We start from the raw sequence: 19,108 nt of genomic DNA, 5'->3' as shown, positions 1-19,108 counted from the left end.
GACACTGCAGTGCCACTCCTAGATGGGCCCGGTGTTTGTGTCGGCCACTAGGGTCGCTAATCTTACTCACACAGCTACCTCATTGCGCCTCTTTTTTTCTTTGCGTCATGTGCTGTTTGGGGAGGGTTTTTTGGAAGGGCCATCCTGCGTGACACTGCAGTGCCACTCCTAGATGGGCCCGGTGTTTGTGTCGGCCACTAGGGTCGCTAATCTTACTCACACAGCTACCTCATTGCGCCTCTTTTTTTCTTTGCGTCATGTGCTGTTTGGGGAGGGTTTTTTGGAAGGGACATCCTGCGTGACACTGCAGTGCCACTCCTAGATGGGCCCGGTGTTTGTGTCGGCCACTAGGGTCGCTTATCTTACTCACACAGCGACCTCGGTGCAAATTTTAAGACTAAAAATAATATTGTGAGGTGTGAGGTATTCAGAATAGACTGAAAATGAGTGTAAATTATGGTTTTTGAGGTTAATAATACTTTGGGATCAAAATGACCCCCAAATTCTATGATTTAAGCTGTTTTTTAGTGTTTTTTGAAAAAAACACCCGAATCCAAAACACACCCGAATCCGACAAAAAAAATTCGGTGAGGTTTTGCCAAAACGCGTTCGAACCCAAAACACGGCCGCGGAACCGAACCCAAAACCAAAACACAAAACCCGAAAAATTTCAGGCGCTCATCTCTACTGGATAGATTAACCCCTCCCTTACATGCACCTGTGATGGGCCAATTAAGTTAATGAAAAACATCCATTCTATGTATCAGTTTGCTTGCTGGTGACTGGTCACGCTATCCTGAGACCAGCCACCTCACCATAATTCTCTGCGATGTTGATCATCTTAATCAGGGCCGCAGAAAGTGGCCACGGCCAGGGGAGCGTGACCAAATTTGAGGAGGTGTGGCCATGCACCCCCATTGAATGGGGGGGGATTCACAAGTCTCAAAGAGAATGGTGGGTGCACAAGTCTCAGAGTGAATGGGGACCATTCTCTCTGAGACTTATGCATACTCCAATTCTCTTTGTGTAATAAAGGGCTTGTGCGAGCAAAAAGGGGCGTGGTCTCCAAAAAGTGGCATAGTCACCCAATAGTATCCCCAATTCAAATGACGCCGCACAGTAACAGTCTTATTCACATTAACCACATAGTAGTGTCCCTTATTCATGGTATGACACACATTAGTGCCCCTTCTACACAAATCCCCCAGTAGTAGCACCCCAAATACACATAATGCCTACAGCAGTAGTGCACCTTATACGATGCCCTCAGTAGTAGTGCCCCTTATGCAATGCCCACTGTAGTGGTAGTGCCCACAGTTGTAGTGCCCCTTATACAGTGCCCCCAGTAGTAGTGCCCCTTATGTCCCCAGGAGTGATGCCTCTTATTAAATGCCCCCTATGCAATGCCCCTGTGTTGTATTGCTCCAGCAGTAATGCCCCCAGTAGTTGTGTCCCCTGTAGCTATGCCCCCAGTAGATATGCACCCAGTAGATATGCCCCCAGTAGTTATGCCCCCTGTAGCTATGCCCCCTGTAGTTATGGCCCCAGTAGATATGCCCCCAGAAGTTATGCCCCCTGTAGATATACCCCAGTAGTTATGCTCCCTGTAGTTATGCCCCCTGTAGTTATGCCCTCAGTAGATATGCCCCCATTAGATATGCCCCCAATAGTTATGCCCACAGTAGATATGCCCCCAGTAGTTTTGCCTCCACTAGATATGCCCCCAGTAGTGTTGCCCCCACTAGATATGCCCCCAGTTGGTTTGCCCCATTAGATATGGGCCCAGTTGGTTTGCCCCCACTAGATATGCCCCCAGCTGGTTTGCCTCCACTAGATATGCCCCCAGTTGGACCCCCCCTCAGTAGCGCCGCTTACACACACACAAAAAACATACAAAAAAAACGACAATACTCACCAGCCCCGCTCCGGCTTCCGGACCTCTGCCCTTCGCCCGGCCGCCCGCTCCTCAGAACTATGGGAGAAACGTCATGACGCCTCTCCCATAGTGCACTCTGCGGGACTCAGGAGCCGGAAGCTGAGCTCCTGCACCAGCTGCTGCTGAGAGGAATTTGCCGGGCGCCCGCTGGTAACACAATCTTAGCGGGCGGGCGGCGTCTCCCTGGGTTAGGTGAGCTGGAGGAGGCGGACCTGTGTTCCTGCTGCAAATGGAACGCAGTTCCGCCCCGTTCCAGCTCACTTTAACCTCTACATACCCCCCATTCTCTCGGACAATTCTGCATGCCCCTCATTCTTTCTGACACTTATGCATACCCAGATTCTCTCTGACACTTGTGCATGCTTCCCATTCTCTCTGACACTTGTGCACCTCCATTCTCTCTGACACTTGTGCATGCCCCCCACTTTCTCTGACACTTATGCATACCCCCCATTCTCTCTAACACTTGTGCATGCTCCCCATTCTCTATGACACTTGTGCACCCCCATTCTCTCTGACACTTATGCATACCCCCCCCCCCCCCTTCCCATTCTCTATGACACTTGTGCATACCCCCCATTCCCTCTGACACTTGTGCAAGTCTCCTCCTGATCTGGGTCTTGTCTGCAACATATCTGCCACCACTGAGTGTAGGTTACCATCAAGCTGACATTACTAATTTGGCTGCTTTTTTAAACAATGATGACAATACTGAATTTAGGAAACTGCAAAACATGCAATGATTATGAAAGTGTTAAAAGTTGAAAGATAACAGCAAAGTAACTTTTTATACAAATGATTGAAGAAGAGAATAAGATAATCATGAAGTTCTACGGAAATGGAATATAACTGTCACTGGCTAATTATTTCAGAATTATAATAATCATGTTTGAGTTTTCACAGGAAATTAGGAACACTGGACGTGTTCCAGAATAAGGGCTATTAATGAGCCGGGTGAGTCCACAACATACTGGGGAAAACAGCAGGAATAATTAGAGAAAATGGATCAGGATGATCCCAGTGGATGAGATCTGATTTACACAGTGGTATAGTTTCTCAATCAACATTGTAAAACCTGCTTTTTCCTGAAGGAACATATTTAACACCATATTTTAATTAAGCTGAGCCAACCCAATTTACTCATGTTCTATCAGTTTTATTTTTATAGCACCAATTATTTTTTTTAACATATTTCTTTTAAGATATATTATACAACATCAGTGGTAACAGCTGATGTGATGCAGTAACAGCCAAATTGTACATTAGGTGCAGATTGGCTGTCAGAGTAAGTACTTCAGCGAAACGCCTGCAACACTTCCGTAACACGCTAATAAGCTGGATCCCATGAGTGGGAATAGCCCTAGCGCAGCTGGCGGCATTCTGGCGGCCGGGATCCCACGTCGGTATTCTGACAGCTGGGATCCTGACCGCCAGAATAATGTATCAGGATATATCACGCTGGACCATCTCCATGCATCTGAATAGGCACCTCACAGTCACAGCCCAGGAATGCCCAGTACCAGAGGCGGAACTACAGGTAGAACTTTGTAGGACCCATAGCAAAGTTTTGAAAATACCCCTTTTATACAGAAAGGGGAGGTTGAGGGTGATACACACAGGGGTAGAGTTGGGGTACACGATGACATACGCACAGGGATGGGGGTACAGGGTGTCACACAGAAGTAGGAGGTGTATACTGTGTCATACATAGGGGTAAGGGAGTACAGGGTGTCACACACACACACACACACACACACACACACACACACACAAAGATAGGGGGTGTGCAATGTGTCATACATGGGGGGGAGGGTAAGGGGGTACAGGGTGCCACACACACAGAGGTATGAGGTGTACAGCGTATGACATACACAAGGAGTTAGGGGGTCCAGGGTGTCACACACACTGAGGTAGGGGTGTACAGTGTGTCATACACGGGGTGAAGGGATTAGGTAGGGGGCACAGGGTGTCAAACTCAAATGAGTAGGGGGTTAAGGGCCCCATACACTCCATTATGCCCTATGTAATAGTAGTGCACCCCATTATGCCACACAGGTAGGTTATGATCCCTGGTCTGTGAGGTGCGTGTGTACATGGCCTCCTGATGCTGCCTGGCGTCCAACAGCTCAGCGATGCCCTGGTACTGCCAGGCTCAACCCTGGCTGCCGCGCACACATCGATCTGCCAGCTGTCAGAACCGCAGAACTCTGGCGGGGAGAGTTACCCATGTCCTCCTGGGATACCTGACAGCATCTCCTCAGCTCCCCCCACATGCTGGGCCAGCAGTATATGTACCGGCACTGGGCGGTTATGTGGGTCACAAGAGAAGCCCCCACAACCCAGGCACAGCAGCTTCCTCCCAGTGGTGGATCCCTCTGCAGTGTCTCCCCAGGCCAAGCCCCTTTATTGTCACAGCCAGCAGGCAATCCACTAGCCCAACCAGCTGCAGCGGCCGAGCAGGGTCCAGGGATTTCTTCCATCCCGCACTTCCTTTTGACTGCCGCACTAATCTTAGTGCCGGGAGGTGGTGCTGCTCAACCAGGCCCAGGGTCGGACTGGCCCACAGGGGTACCAGGAAAACCACCGGTAGGCCCCACTGCCTGAGTGCCCACTCCTTCCTCTAGGTATCAGGTTCCAGACTGTGCACTTGTATTATACATGGTAGATATGTTGCATTACACTGCACTAGACTATTGTGTATTTCAAGCCTCTGTGGATACTGGCCACACCCCTTTGTAGGCTGGCCACACCCTTAAGTATGGGCCACTAACACTGCATTCCCTGATGGGCCCTTCATGCCCCAGTCCGACACTGACCAGGCCTGCAGTGCGGATGGCCAGTCAGGCCCTGGAATTACTTACCGTATATACTCGAGTATAAGTCGACCCGAATATAAGCCGAGGCACCTAATTTTACCACAAAAACCTGGGAAAACTTATTGACTCGAGTATAAGCCTAGGGTGGGAAATGCAGCTCTAGCCGTACACAGCCCTCATAGTGCCAGCTATGCCCTCATACTGCCAGATATGCCCCCACAGTGCCAGATGTGCCAGATATGCCCTCATGCTGCCAGATATGCCCCACAGTGCCAGATATGCCCTCATGCTGCCAGATATGCCCCACAATGCCAGATATGCCCTCATGCTTCCAGATATGCCCCCACAGTGCCAGATGTGCCAGATATGCCCTCATGCTGCCAGATATGCCCCACAGTGCCAGATATGCCCTCATGCTGCCAGATATGCCACACAGTGCCAGATATGCTCCACAGTGCCAGATATGCCCTCATGCTTCCAGATATGCCCCACAGTGCCAGATATGCCCTCATGCTGCCAGATATGCCCCACAGTTCCAGATATGCCCTCATGCTGCCAGATATGCCCCACAGTGCCAGATATGCCCTCATGCTGCCAGATATGCCCCACAATGCCAGATGTGCCAGATATGCCCCACAGTGCCAGATATGCCCTCATGCTTCCAGATATGCCCCACAGTGCCAGATATGCCCTCATGCTGCCAGATATGCCCCACAGTGCCAGATATGCCCCACAGTGCCAGATATGCCCTCATGCTGCCAGACATGCCCCACAGTGCCAGATGTGCCAGATATGCCCTCATGCTGCCAGATATGCCCCACAGTGCCAGATATGCCTCACAGTGCCAGATGTGCCAGATATGCCCTCATGCTGCCAGATATGCCCCACGGTGCCAGTTACCGTATTACCCTCCGTCGCTCCCGCGCTGTCTTCTGAAGGAGGGACACGGAGGGCAAAACGCGCGGCTCTCCTGTGTCCCTCCTGTGTCTCCGGCGGCAGCGGCGTGTGTGTGTTAAAGGAAGTGCCGGTTCGTGCAATTCCTTTAACACATACACGCCGCTGCCGCCGGAGACGCAGGAGGGACACAGGAGAGCCGCGCGCTGTGCCCTCCGTGTCCCTCCTAAATACTGACTCGAGTATAAGCCGAAGGGGCTTTTTCAGCACAAAAAAAAGTGCTGAAAAAGTCGGCTTATACTCGAGTATATACGGTATATACATGATATATAAAAAAAACATAGATTAAAAGTTATATGAAGGTAATATAATTATTCCAAAAAAACCTTTTCTTCCTTTTTATCTAAAATTGTCAAAAATCATCTTACCAAATATATTATCATATGATGAATGGCATTTCCCTTTTAAATATTTTATTCCATTGTTGTCTGCCATTACATAATATATTAATTCACCACTGCTCGACATAATTTACCTCATAAATCCACATATACTCAATTATATTTGTTTCTGCTGTGTGTAGACTTTTCCATATTCAAGGGACGTTTTAACAAATTCTGCACTTCAGCAAGAGATGATATACTGTTCTGCTATATTATTGACATAGATGTATTTTGTGTTATAATAAATTAGGCTATTAAACTAAATGTTCTCTTACTGAATTGAATGTTTTGTAATTTGTTTATGAATGACACAGTGGGGTATATTTACTAAGGTCCCGATTTTGACCGAGATGGTGTTTTTTCTTCAAAGTGTCATCTCGGGAATTTACTAAACTCAAATCTCGGCAGTGATGAGGGCATTCGTATTTTTTTGGAAGTCAAAGAAAAAAAATACGAATGAATACACCATCGGTCAAATACGACTGTTTTTTTATACAACTCGGTAATTTACTAAAAAGTGTATTTCACGAACACTGCCGGCAATACCCAAACACTGCCGTGAAAAAATACAAATCGTAAAAAAAAGCAAATTTAAAACAGACCTGCTTTTTTTTACCGTGTTCTGATAGGCATGCACGGATCCATGAGATCCGTGCATGTTTATCAGTGGGAAGGGGTGGGAAAGTGTTAAATTTCCTGGAAAAAAATGCGTGGATTCCCCCCTCCTAAGCAAAACCAGCCTCTGGTTCTTTGAGCCGGACCTGGTTGAAAAAATATGGGAAAAAAATGTCAGGGGTTCCCCCATATTTAATCAACCAGCACCGGGCTCTGCGCCTGGTCCTGGTTCCAAAAATACGGGGGACAAAAAGCGTAGGGGTCCCCCGTATTTTTGAAACCAGCACCGGGCTCCACTAGCCAGGTACATAATGCCACAGCCGGGGGACACTTTTATCTAGGTCCCTGCGGCCCTGGCATTACATACCCAACTAGTCACCCCTGGCCGGGGTACCCTGGAGGAGTGGGAACCCCTTAAATCAAGGAGTCCCCCCCCCTCCAGCCACCCAAGGGCCAGGGGTGAAGCCCGAGGCTGTCCCCCCCATCCAAGGGCGGCGGATGGAGGGCTGATGGCCTTTTGAAAAAAATGTGAATATTGTTTTTAGTAGCAGTACTACAAGTCCCAGCAAGCCTCCCCCGCAAGCTGGTACTTGGAGAACCACAAGTACCAGCATGCGGTGGAAAACCGGGCCCGCTAGTACCTATAGTACTACTTCTAAAAAAATACCCCCCAAAAAACAGGACACACACACAGTGACAGTATAAGTCTATTACATACATGCACACCTCCAAACATACATACTTACCTATGTTTATGCGAGGCTCGGTCCTCTTCTCCATGTAGAATCCTAGGGGTACCTGTGAAAAAAATTATACTCACATAATCCAGTGTACCTTCTGTTCTTTGTATAATCCACGTATTTGGCAAAACAAAAAAACGGAAACCCGACCACGCACTGAAAGGGGTCCCATGTTTACACATGGGACCCCTTTCCCCGACTGCCAGGACCCCCCCTGACTCCTGTCGAAGAGGGTCCCTTCAACCAATCAGGGAGCGCCACGTCGTGGCACTCTCCTGATTGGCTGTGTGCTCCTGTAGTGTCTGTCAGGCTGCACACGGCAGAGATACAATGTTGCGCCTATGCGCTCCATTGTATCCAATGGTGGGAACTTTGCGGTCAGCGGTTGACCGAAAGTAACCTCACCGCTGACCTCAAAGTTCCCACCATTGGATACAATGGAGCGCATAGGCGCAACATTGTATCTCTGCCGTGTGCACCCTGACAGACACTACAGGAGCACACAGCCAATCAGGAGAGTGCCACGACGTGGCGCTCCCTGATTGGCTGAAGGGACCCTCTTTGACAGGAGTCAGGGGGGGTCCTGGCAGTCGGGGAAAGGGGTCCCATGTGTAAACATGGGACCCCTTTCAGTGCGTGGTCGGGTTTCCGTTTTTTGTTTTGCCAAGTACGTGGATTATACAAAGAACAGAAGGTACACTGGATTATGTGAGTATAATTTTTTTCACAGGTACCCCTAGGATTCTACATGGAGAAAAGGACCGAGCCTCGTGTGAACATAGGTAAGTATGTATGTTTGGAGGTGTGCATGTATGTAATAAACTTATACTGTCACGGTGTGTGTCCTGTTTTTTGGGGGGGTATTTTTTTAGTAGTAGTACTACAGGTACCAGCGGGCCCGGTTTTCCACCGCGTGCTGGTACTTGTGGTTCTCCAAGTACCAGCTTGCGGGGGAGGCTTGCTGGGACTTGTAGTACTGCTACTAAAAGCAATGGGGGTAATTCCAAGTTGATCGCAGCAGGAATTTTTTTTAGCAGTTGGCCAAAACCATGTGCACTGCAGGTGGGGCAGATTTAACATGTGCAGAAAGATTTAGATTTGGGTGGGTTATTTTGTTTCTGTGCAGGGTAAATACTGTCTGCTTTATTTTTACACTGCAATTTAGATTTCAGTTTGAATACACCCCACCCAAATCTAACTCTCTCTGCACATGTTACATCTGTCCCTCCTGCAGTGCACATGGTTTTGCCCAGTTGCTATCAAAAATCCTGCTGCGATCAACTTGGAATTACCCCCAATATTCACATTTTTTTCAAAAGGCTATCAGCCCCCCATCCGCCGCCCTTGGATGGGGGGGACAGCTTTGGGCTTCACCCCTGGCCCTTGGGTGGCTGGAGGGGGGGGACCCCTTGATTTCAGGGGTTCCAACTCCTCCAGGGTTCCCCGGCCAGGGGTGACTAGTTGGGTATGTAATGCCAGGGCCGCAGGGACCTAGATAAAAGTGTCCCCCGGCTGTGGCATTATGTACCTGGCTAGTAGAGCCCGGTGCTGGTTTCAAAAATACGGGGGACCCCTACGCTTTTTGTCCCCCGTATTTTTGGAACCAGGACCAGGCGCAGAGCCCGGTGCTGGTTGATTAAATATGGGGGAACCCCTGACATTTTTTTCCCCTTATTTTGTCAACCAGGACCGGCTCAAAGAGCCTGAGGCTGGTTTAGCTTAGGGGGGGGGGGGACCCCACGCATTTTTTTTTAATGATTTGTAACAATGTTATTTTTTATACGAAAGGTGCACAATGAAGCCCTGCACGGATCTCACAGATCCGGCTGAGATTTATTGTGTTAATGTCGGCAGTGTTTTACTATTCACTCCCGTAAAACACTGCCAAAAAATACGAATGACATCGACATCGGAAAACACGAAAATGCAGAATACGACAGCTTAGTAAATTAGTCGTAATAAATTCAAAAAGTTGCAAATTTACACTTGCGATGTCATCCGTGTTTGAACTTTAACCTCATTCTGAAAAATACGAATTTTAGTAAATATACCCCAGTATATTAATTTATGAAAAAGTAGAGACAGAGAAATTGATTCTTTTAAAACACATTTGCACATGGCCTTATGACACGTCAACTCACCCCCCCCTTCCCCACCCCTTTTCCACCCACCACACACACAAATGCTGGATGGGCTGCCTCTAGGCTCTCCCTGCACTATGTACAGATGGGTCCACGGCAGTAGCGGATCTTGCCACGGGCAAGCAGGACATTTGCCCGGGGCGCCACCTTCCGGAGGGCGCCGGCGCCATCTGGAGGGCGCCGCACTGTGCCAAGATTCGCTACTGTGCCCCCCACCGCTGTGACCCCCGCTGTGCCCCCCGCCGCTGTGCCCCCCGCTGGTCCCCCGCTCTAAAGGGAACCAGACACTGCGAGTCTAGTTTCCCTTCGTGGAGAGGACCTTTGCTGTGCGGTGCGCGATGACGTCATCGCGCACCGCACAGCATTGTGGCACAGACGCTAGGGGTCATAATTGACCTCTAGTGTCTATGCTGATCCGAGGAGAGGAGCGGCGCCGGCGGCTGTCTGCAGCGGTCTGGATTCAGGAACGGGGATAGTAAGTATACTTTTTTTTTATTCTCTTCCAGCGGCGCTACAGGGGGCACAAATGGGGGCGTAACTGACCACGCCCCCATGTGAAACCACGCCCCTATAGTTTTGCCCGGGGCGCAACAAGAGCAAGAACTGGCCCTGGTCCACGGTTATCTTGGCTAGTTTGCTGCGCCTAGGCACAACAAGGTTTATTAACATAAACCAGGGCTGGCCAAACCAGTCCTCGAGATCTACCAACAGTTCATGTTTTCCAGGCCTCCTGGAGATTTGTAGAATTGTCAGTTAGGAATGAATGCAGCACATCTTAATTAGCAATGACTACACCTGTGCACCAGCTAGGTGGTCTGGAAAATGTGAACTGTTGGTAGATCTTAAGGACTGGTTTGGCCAGCCCTGAAATAAACCCTTCATCTATTGTTCTCAGCTGCAATACAATACAGAGAACAATACAGCAGGGGATTAAGTCCGACTGCCCAGTCTCAGTTAATCCTATTAAAGGTCAAGATAAACATGGACCCATCTGTAGATGAAAAAGAATGCTAGCCCAAACCACCCGACCCTTTCCCTCTCATGGGATACTGCAGCTCGTACGTTGGATGGCGGGACAGTGCCTTAAAACAGGATGGGAGTGTGTATGATTGGAAATCATTGCTCATAGTACATAGCAAGCCATCTTTATGATACCCAGTTACTGATAATTGTTGTTTAAAATGCAAAACATGATTTATGCTGATGCACTGTAATGATTGCCTGATAGAACCCAAGTCAGTTTTGTGGAAAATTCTTTTGTGCTTTCGTACTGCACCAGTGGCGAGCACACACAACTACCAGTGCTGCTGAGATTAAAAGCATTAGTCACATCTCCTCTTGCAGCTAAAGGCAGTAATGTGGTCGTAGCAGGGCTTTTGCATGTGGGTGTAAGAGCGGTGTGCGGTGCAGTTCCTGCTGCCATGTAGGTGTAGAGTGCCAGGTTACCTCACGTTGCTCCCTCTCACCTTCAGGATGAATAAATCCTGATGAACCTGGAACCTCAACTAAACCCGGAAATGATGCTCTAGCAGGAAGGAGATGATGTGAGTGCCGTTCCTCCTGAATGCAGACCAAAACGCCCACTGGACTGTAGCAGTTCCCAATCGGAGTTTCGGGTTTAAGTGAAGGTCATCACCGGCACTCTTGGCCTCAGACTCCGAATTACCACCTACTGGTACTAGCGCCAGTAGTGGATCTTGCTACGGGCAAGCAGGATTTTTGCCTGGGGCACCGCCTACCGGAGGGCGCTGCTACTGGTGCCGCCCGGTGCTGTGTAGATGCCCGGTGCTGTGCGGTGCGCGATGAAGTCATCGCGCACCGCACTGCATTGTGGGTGCGGCACATAGACGTTAGAGGTCATAATTGACCTCTAGTGTCTATGCGGTGCTATGGGAAAGATGTCATGATGTCTCTCCCATAGATCCGAGGAGCGGCTCCGGCGGTCGGAGACGGAGGGCAGCAGCGGTCGGGAATCAGGAGCTGGGATTTTGAGTATTCATTTTTATTATTTTTTGTAAGTAGCGCAACAAGGGGGCACAACTCTACAGGGGGCACAGTACTGGGGGCAATACTACTGTGGGCACAGCTACAAGGGGCACAACTACTGAGGGCACAGCTACGGGGGCATAACTGACCATGCCCCTTCATGAAGCCACGCCCCTATTTTTTGCCCTGGGCGCCACAAGGTCTAGATCCGGCCCTGACTAGCGCAGTCCACTTCCCGCCCAGAAGGAAGGGACAAATAGGGATAGATAGGGACAAACAAACACAAAGACAAGACAGACGTAGATGTTGCTCACCGTTGCTAATCTTGTTCACCCTCCGCTTCTCCACATACAGGTCCTGTAAGAAGACAAAAACATACAGGTCCTGTAAGAAGACAAAACATTACAACAACCGTGCAGGGCCTAAACATCACCTAGTGGGTCACCACTAAGCTAGCTACAACATCCGAGCCCCCCAAACTAGCTCTGTGAATGTGGTGCTTAACCTGGCAACCCTCCACTGCCGCACAGCCTGCCCATAATCCCCAGCCTATTTAACTAGCGCCCAGACCACTTTATATACTAGTGCCACAGGCACACTGCCCGCCTTACATGGGGCGGGTTGGGATGATATGGGCCTAATGCCCAGATCCGCCTTATTTATGGGGCTCAGGATTAAAGCCTGCCTACTAGGGCACGTTGGAGTGGCCTGGACCTTATGTAGGGCTCAGGCTTACAACCTGCCTACATTTAAATTGCCTCCTAGTGACCTGGGCCTAATGTACCGTTGGGAGAGGCACCAGGGGGGAGCTTTATTAGCTCTTTCACTTTCCACCCCTGGTAGCCTCTCTGGTTCTCAGCCTCTGTCTTCTGCCGGCTGGCCCGTTCTGGCCAGCAGCGCCACCTATTCTCTTCTTTATCCAGACACCAGCGCCTGTCTTCTTTGTTGATCCCAGAGTCTTCTGGCGGCCACAGGAGCTCTTCACGTGATGCCCTTCTTCATCCGGCACAGCCCGACAACTGACTCCACTGCTCCCCTGCGGGATATGATGTCTCTTGCCGGGGGTGGGGTGTTCTCTGATGCAGTGAGCACTGATTGGCTCTCCGTGGTCACTTCTCATTGACTGCCACTCCGTGAGCCGTTATTTGCTCACGGAGGCCACCGGATTTGAAATCCTGCTGCATGCACTTCCAATTGGCTGGCAAATTGGCACCAAGTTTGAAACTCCACTTACGCAGCGCTGGCCATCTTTCAAATGGTCATCTTACAGTAACCTCCTGCACTTACAGAAAAATAATGTAGTCCATGCCTGAGTGAAGATCTTTCCCATCCTGGTGACAAATAATTAAGAGGCACCCATTTTCTAAAAAGGATGATCCCCTCTTTCAAATGTTGGGGCCCCTTAGTGCCCTATCAGACCCATAGTTACAGCTGCAACCAAACAGGCACCCATATTTGAAAGTGGGCAGTCCCCACCTTCAATTTATGTGGCCCACTAGTAGCTATTGTCTGTTGATCACCTGTGATCACCAGACAAAATTATTCTGTGCTACAGAAAGTAGACATTTTCTGTATATGGATGGGAGGGCACTTGGGCCCTCATTCCGAGTTGTTCGCTCGCTAGCTGCTTTTAGCAGTATTGCACACGCTAAGCTGCCGCCCTCTGGGAGTGTATCTTAGCATAGCAGAATTGCGAACAAAAGATTAGCATAATTGCGAATAGAAATTTCTTAGCAGTTTCTGAGTAGCTCGAGACTTACTCCTACACTGCGATCAGTTCAGTCAGTTTCGTTCCTGGTTTGACGTCACAAACACACCCAGCGTTCGCCCAGACACTCCCCCGTTTCTTCAGACACTCCCGCGTTATTCCCATAAACGCCAGCGTTTTTCCGCACACTCCCATAAAACGGCCAGTTTCCGCCCAGAAACACCCACTTTCTGTCAATCACACTCCGATCACCAGAACGATGAAAAATCTTCGTTAGGCGTGAGTAAAAAAACAAACTTTTGTGCTAATTTACTTGGCGCAGGCGCACTGCGAACATTGCGCATGCGCAGTTTGCGACTAATCGCTCCGTAGCGAAAACATCTAACGATCGAACAACTCGGAATCACCCCCTTAGTGCAGGGGCAGAACTCCCAGAGGCAATGGTGTTGCCTGCCTCCAGTCTTCAAGCCCTGAAGGGGGACCTGCATGTACAGCAGCTCATGTGTGGTTCACAGAGGGACCCAAGTGTGAATGCTGCGCTTCCAATGGATCTTTGTGGCGCACCCACTGCTACAGAGTTAATTGACTCTGTCCCCGAGGCCTGGCTAACCCCTACAATAGGGGGCAGGACAGCTTATGCTTAGTACTAATCATCCTGCACTGCAGGAAACGATGGTGCACCCGCTGCTGCTGCTGGACCGGTGAATGCTGATTCTGCATAGTGCAGGCAGTCTGTCCCTGAGCCAATTGTCATTGTCACACTGCGTGCTGGAGCCCTGCCATTTCACTGCAGGCTCCAATCCCTGTAGACCGGCTGAGAGCATGTATATAATTCTGTAAGTCATGTGTGTTTGTGTATATATACACACATACACACTAGAGATGAGCGGGTTCGGTTCTCTGAGAACCGAACCCCCAGAACTTCACGATCCGAGTCCGGATCTGAGTCCGGCTCTGGTTTTCCCGCCAGACTCGGAAAACAGAACGAGGCAAAATGTCATCATCCCGCTGTCGGATTCTCGTGGGTTTTGGATTGCATATAAGGAGCCTCGCGTCACCGCCATTTTCACTCCAGTCCTGGAGTGTAGTGAGAGGACGCGTCTCCTCAGTGTCTGTGCGGGAAAGTGGCATGGCACGTGGGGTGGCGACCTGCTCCTTTGCATCATTCCAGTGGTGCTGTCTTGTGCTGCATCAGTCCAGTCACAGTGGTGGTGTCCTGTGGTGCCTCAGTCCAGTGGTGGTGTCCTGTGCTGCCATAAGTCCAGTGGTGGTGTCCTGTGCTGCCATAAGTCCAGTGTTGCTGTATAAGTCCAGTCCAGTGGTGCTGTCTTGTGCTGCATCAGTCCAGTGGTGGTGTCCTGTGCTGCAATAACTCCAATGGTGGTGTCCTGTGCTGCCATAAATCCAATGGTGCTGCCGTATAAGTCCAGTCCAGTGGTGCTGCCGTATAAGTCCAGGGGTACTGCCGTATAAGCCATGGGGTACTGCCACATAAGTCCAGCGGTACTGGCGTATAAGTCCAGGGGTACTGCCGTATAAGTCCAGCAGTACTGCCATATAAGTTCAGTCCAGTGGTGCTGCCATATAAGTCCAGTGGTGCTGCCATATAAGTTCAGGGGTACTGCAGTATAAGTCCAGTGGTGCTGTCCTGTGCTGTATATTATTGACTCTAAATAAAGGGGTTATTAATATTTAATCCAAATAATTTTTACTGGGTTTGCCCTGTGTGGTGTAGGGGTATGCTCTCCTGTGCCGCATATTGTTATATAACTCCAGAAAAATAATGGAGAACAAAAATTTGGAGGATAAAATCGGGAAAGATCAAGAACCATTTTCTCCTACTGCTGCTGCTGCTGCCGCTGCTGTTGGTGCTACTGGGAGTCAATCGTCATCCCAGAGGGGAAGTCGGAAGACCACTTCTACTACTTCAACTAAGCAATTGACTGTCCAACAGTCCTTTGCGAGGAAGATGAAATACAGTATGACAGCAGTCATCCTGCTGCAAAGCGGATAACTGAGGCCTTGATAGCTATGTTGGTGTTAGACATGCGTCCGGTATCTGCCATTAGTGCAGTGGGATTTAGACAATTGATGGAGGTAGTGTGTCCCCGGTACCAAATCCCATCTAGATTCCACTTCACTAGGAAAGCGATTCCCGGACTGTACAGGGACATTAAGAAAAGTGTCCTCAGTATCCTGAAAAATGCGGTTGTACCCAGTGTCCACTTAACCATGGACATGTGGACAAGTGGAGCAGGGCAAACTAAGGACTACATGACTGTGACAGCTCACTGGGTAGATGTATTGCTTCCCGCAGCAACAACAGCAGCGGCACCAGTAGCAGCATCTCACAAACGCCAGCTCATTCCTAGGCAGGCTATGCTGCTTATCACCGGTTTCCGTAAGAGGCACAATGCTGACAACCTCTTATGGAAACTGGGGGACATCATTGCACAATGGCTTACCCCACTTAGACTCTCCTGGGGATTTGTGATATCAGACAATGCCACCAATATTGTGCGTGCATTACATCTGGGCAAATTCCAGCACGTCCCATGTTTTGCACATACAATTAATTTTGTGGTGCAGAATTTTTTTTTAAATTACAGGGGCGTGCAGGAGATGATGCCAGTGGCCTGCAATTTTTCAGCATTCAGCCACTGCAGTGCCACTCCTAGATGGGCCAGGTGTTTGTGCCGCACACTTGTGTCGCTTAGCTTGGTCATCCAGCTACCTCATTGCACCTCTTTTTTTTCTTTGCATGATGTGCTGTATAGGGACTAGTTTTTAAAAGTGCCATCCTGTCTGACACTGCAGTGCCACTTCTAGATGGGCCAGGTGTTTGTGACCTCGGTGCAACCTTTTGGCCTAAAAACAATATTATGAGGTGTGAGTTGTTCAGAATAGACTGGAAGTGAGTGAAAATTAATGTTACTCAGGTTAATAATACTGTAGGATCAAAATTACCCCCAAAATCTGTGATTTTAGCGGTTTTCATTTTTTTTTTCAAAACCAAAACCCGAAAGGGTGGTTTTGGCAAAACCAATCCAGATCCTAAACACAAGCGGTAATCCAGATCCAAAACCATAACAAAAAACACAAAAAGTGCCCACCACACATCTCTAATACACAATGTTTGCTTTCCCTTTTTTAAGGGGGTGGCACCAAACTCTAATTTGGCTCTGGGCGACTGGCAGAAATTTACGCCCCTTTCTGGTGATCACCTGTGATCAGCAAAAAATATAGCCCAGCGCTATGGAAAAAAATAATTTTCCGTAGATGTGGAAAGGCACATTGTACCCAATCTCCCCAATACTGGCCCGTACACACATGGGGAAACAGTCTTGAAAGAGGGATGTTTCCTCTTTCAAACAATGTGTCTCCTTATTAGATATTGTAAAGTCCATATCTCTTCCATCTTGTGTTAAATAAGTAAATATGTCTCTTGTTTCATGCAGTAGGTTGTCTAGTTTCAGAAAGTGATAGGCCTTGTTGGGGTTCCTTAATCTTCCTACACATTGAGAGCATTTAAATCGAAACAACAAAAATTAGAAAATAAAAATAAATAAATAAATAAAATGCGTTTTCATTTTGTTTAATTGTCAGTGTAGTTATTTTAATGAAAACGTACACATAAAAGTCTGCATTTTACTATTTTGATAAAGTGGATTATTGGTGAAACAAGAACCACAAATTATCTTTGTGCTGTTTATAGGACGGGGGGGGGGGGATCACTTTTGCTTTTGGTCCTCTTTCTTGAAATCTCAATAAAACAAAACAAAACAAAACACTTTTTTGGCTGTGTGGGTAAAAAATCTTTGCTGTTTTAGAATGAGTAAAAAAATTAATACTAAAACAAAGGTATAATTTGTATGGATGCTAGCATGTGATGAGCACAAGTGTGAAAATATGACTTCAGATCAGTCGTGAGAAAACCCTAGCCTTGAAGGGGTTAAATAAAAAACTGTCCCTGTTCCACACAAGTAATACTCTGAAAACTACTAAATGCAGTAACTAAGATTTGTAGTTCTCAATAAAACAAAACAACCCTAGGCATATGAAGACATATGAAATGCACCTTACACTGGAAGAGATGTATACCCCAGGCAGTGTTAGCAGCTATTAGTGTGTATGAAATGATTTGCCCAGGAAACACTGAAAGGAAGGTGCATTAGGACGTACAAGTTGCCAATTAATTGGTCATGAGCCAAAAAAGATTTCACATAATTATTTAGCAGCAGCCGTGTCAATCGATGGCTGCCATCTCCCACCCCATAACGTGCATCCACAATTCTCCTTGACCACCCGAGGAGTGATCCTTTGAGTTGGGTTCCTTTTATGTCACTAAAATGTTCTTTTACATGGAATATCATCTCCAAGCGGCATTGACCTCGGTACACATCAAAACTCAAACCCTCCAAATAGATGTTTTGGATCACTTTAATAGAGTGTATATAGCTGTTATTAGTCATTTTTTTGTCTATTGCAAGAAAAGATGAAACAAATATGTGCCCAGAGCAGCCAAGCATGAGTGTGTTAGACAGCCGGAGCCTTGTTTAGTCTCTCCAGAACTTTATAATGTATTGCTTTAATTTAAATGCTCTTTACAGTGACTGCTCTGGGGAATTATTTAGAAGAAGGTTTAATCTTAAAAGCTGCTCAGTGAAATTGTGCCGCTGTGGGGCCCAGAGGAGATCAGTTAACCCCTTTTGCAAATTCCTCTGCAAGAACAGTGAAGCCTGGCAATGATCTTGTCTTTATAACTTGTGTTATTACTTGATTCTGCAGAACAATAATGAATTTCAGTGCTGTAGTAAGGCCAGGGGCGCTGAGGGGGGTGGGGGGGTGTACTAATTACCCAGTCCCAGGTCTGAAGAAGGGGCTCAGTAGGGGTCCAGGTCCCCCCCTGCCCCTTACCTGGCAGCAGAAGATGCAGATTTTCTCCTCGGTCCAGCACATGATGCTGTGTGCTGGGCTGCAGTGTGGCCAGGGGTGCGCTTAAAAAAAAAAAGAAGAGTATCTTTCTGTAGGGCTGCATGGTCACGCCTCCCGTGATTAGGCCACACCCCCTGAAAAGTACCTGGGCCCAGCCTGGCTCTCTACTGCCCTGACCAGAGTACATATGTGGTCTGTACTGGCACCCCTGCCTTTGGAGTATGTGACATCATATTTTCATAGAACATGCCCCAAGAGCAGGAGGATGGGTGTCTGGTGCATCCCAAGGACGTGTGGAACACCTTGCTGTGTAGTGGGGTGCAAAATGCAAGGGGCACAAACAGTATTGCACTCTCAACCTTGCACCCTGAAAGCCAGCACTGCTCACACACCCTTTCTTATGACATTTCTGAATTTGTTCTTTTAAAGATACAGCACAAAACAAATTCCTAAACTCACTAACGGTGAATTCTCTGCATTGCCCTCAAAATGTTACCTGTTTCAATCCAAATAAACCATAATATAAATAAAACACAGACAACCATGTTGGTGTTTAAAATAATGTAACATTTTTAATGAGAAATTAATTATGATAGAAATGGTGTTGGTACTAAAGAATAGACAGGACAACAGTCAAGCACACAAACCACACATTGGTGTTCAACTCCCAACATAACATAACCTACAGTACCTGTTCAGGTGATGTAGCCATTTTCTGGACAGGACAATGGGCCTACTATATAGCTCATCATGAGAAGGTGAGCACACTCATCACTAAGCACAAAATTGAAAATTATCAGGCCACATACTTTTCTGTACCGCCATAGCGAGGCCTACACTCTGAACTAAGAAGAACCCCTATCAGACAGATATACAGTAAGTGTGTTCTTTATA

This window comes from Pseudophryne corroboree, chromosome 4 (genome assembly GCF_028390025.1).
Source record: "Pseudophryne corroboree isolate aPseCor3 chromosome 4, aPseCor3.hap2, whole genome shotgun sequence".
Lineage (NCBI taxonomy): Eukaryota > Metazoa > Chordata > Amphibia > Anura > Myobatrachidae > Pseudophryne > Pseudophryne corroboree.
Note: the sequence above shows the minus strand (reverse complement) of the source record.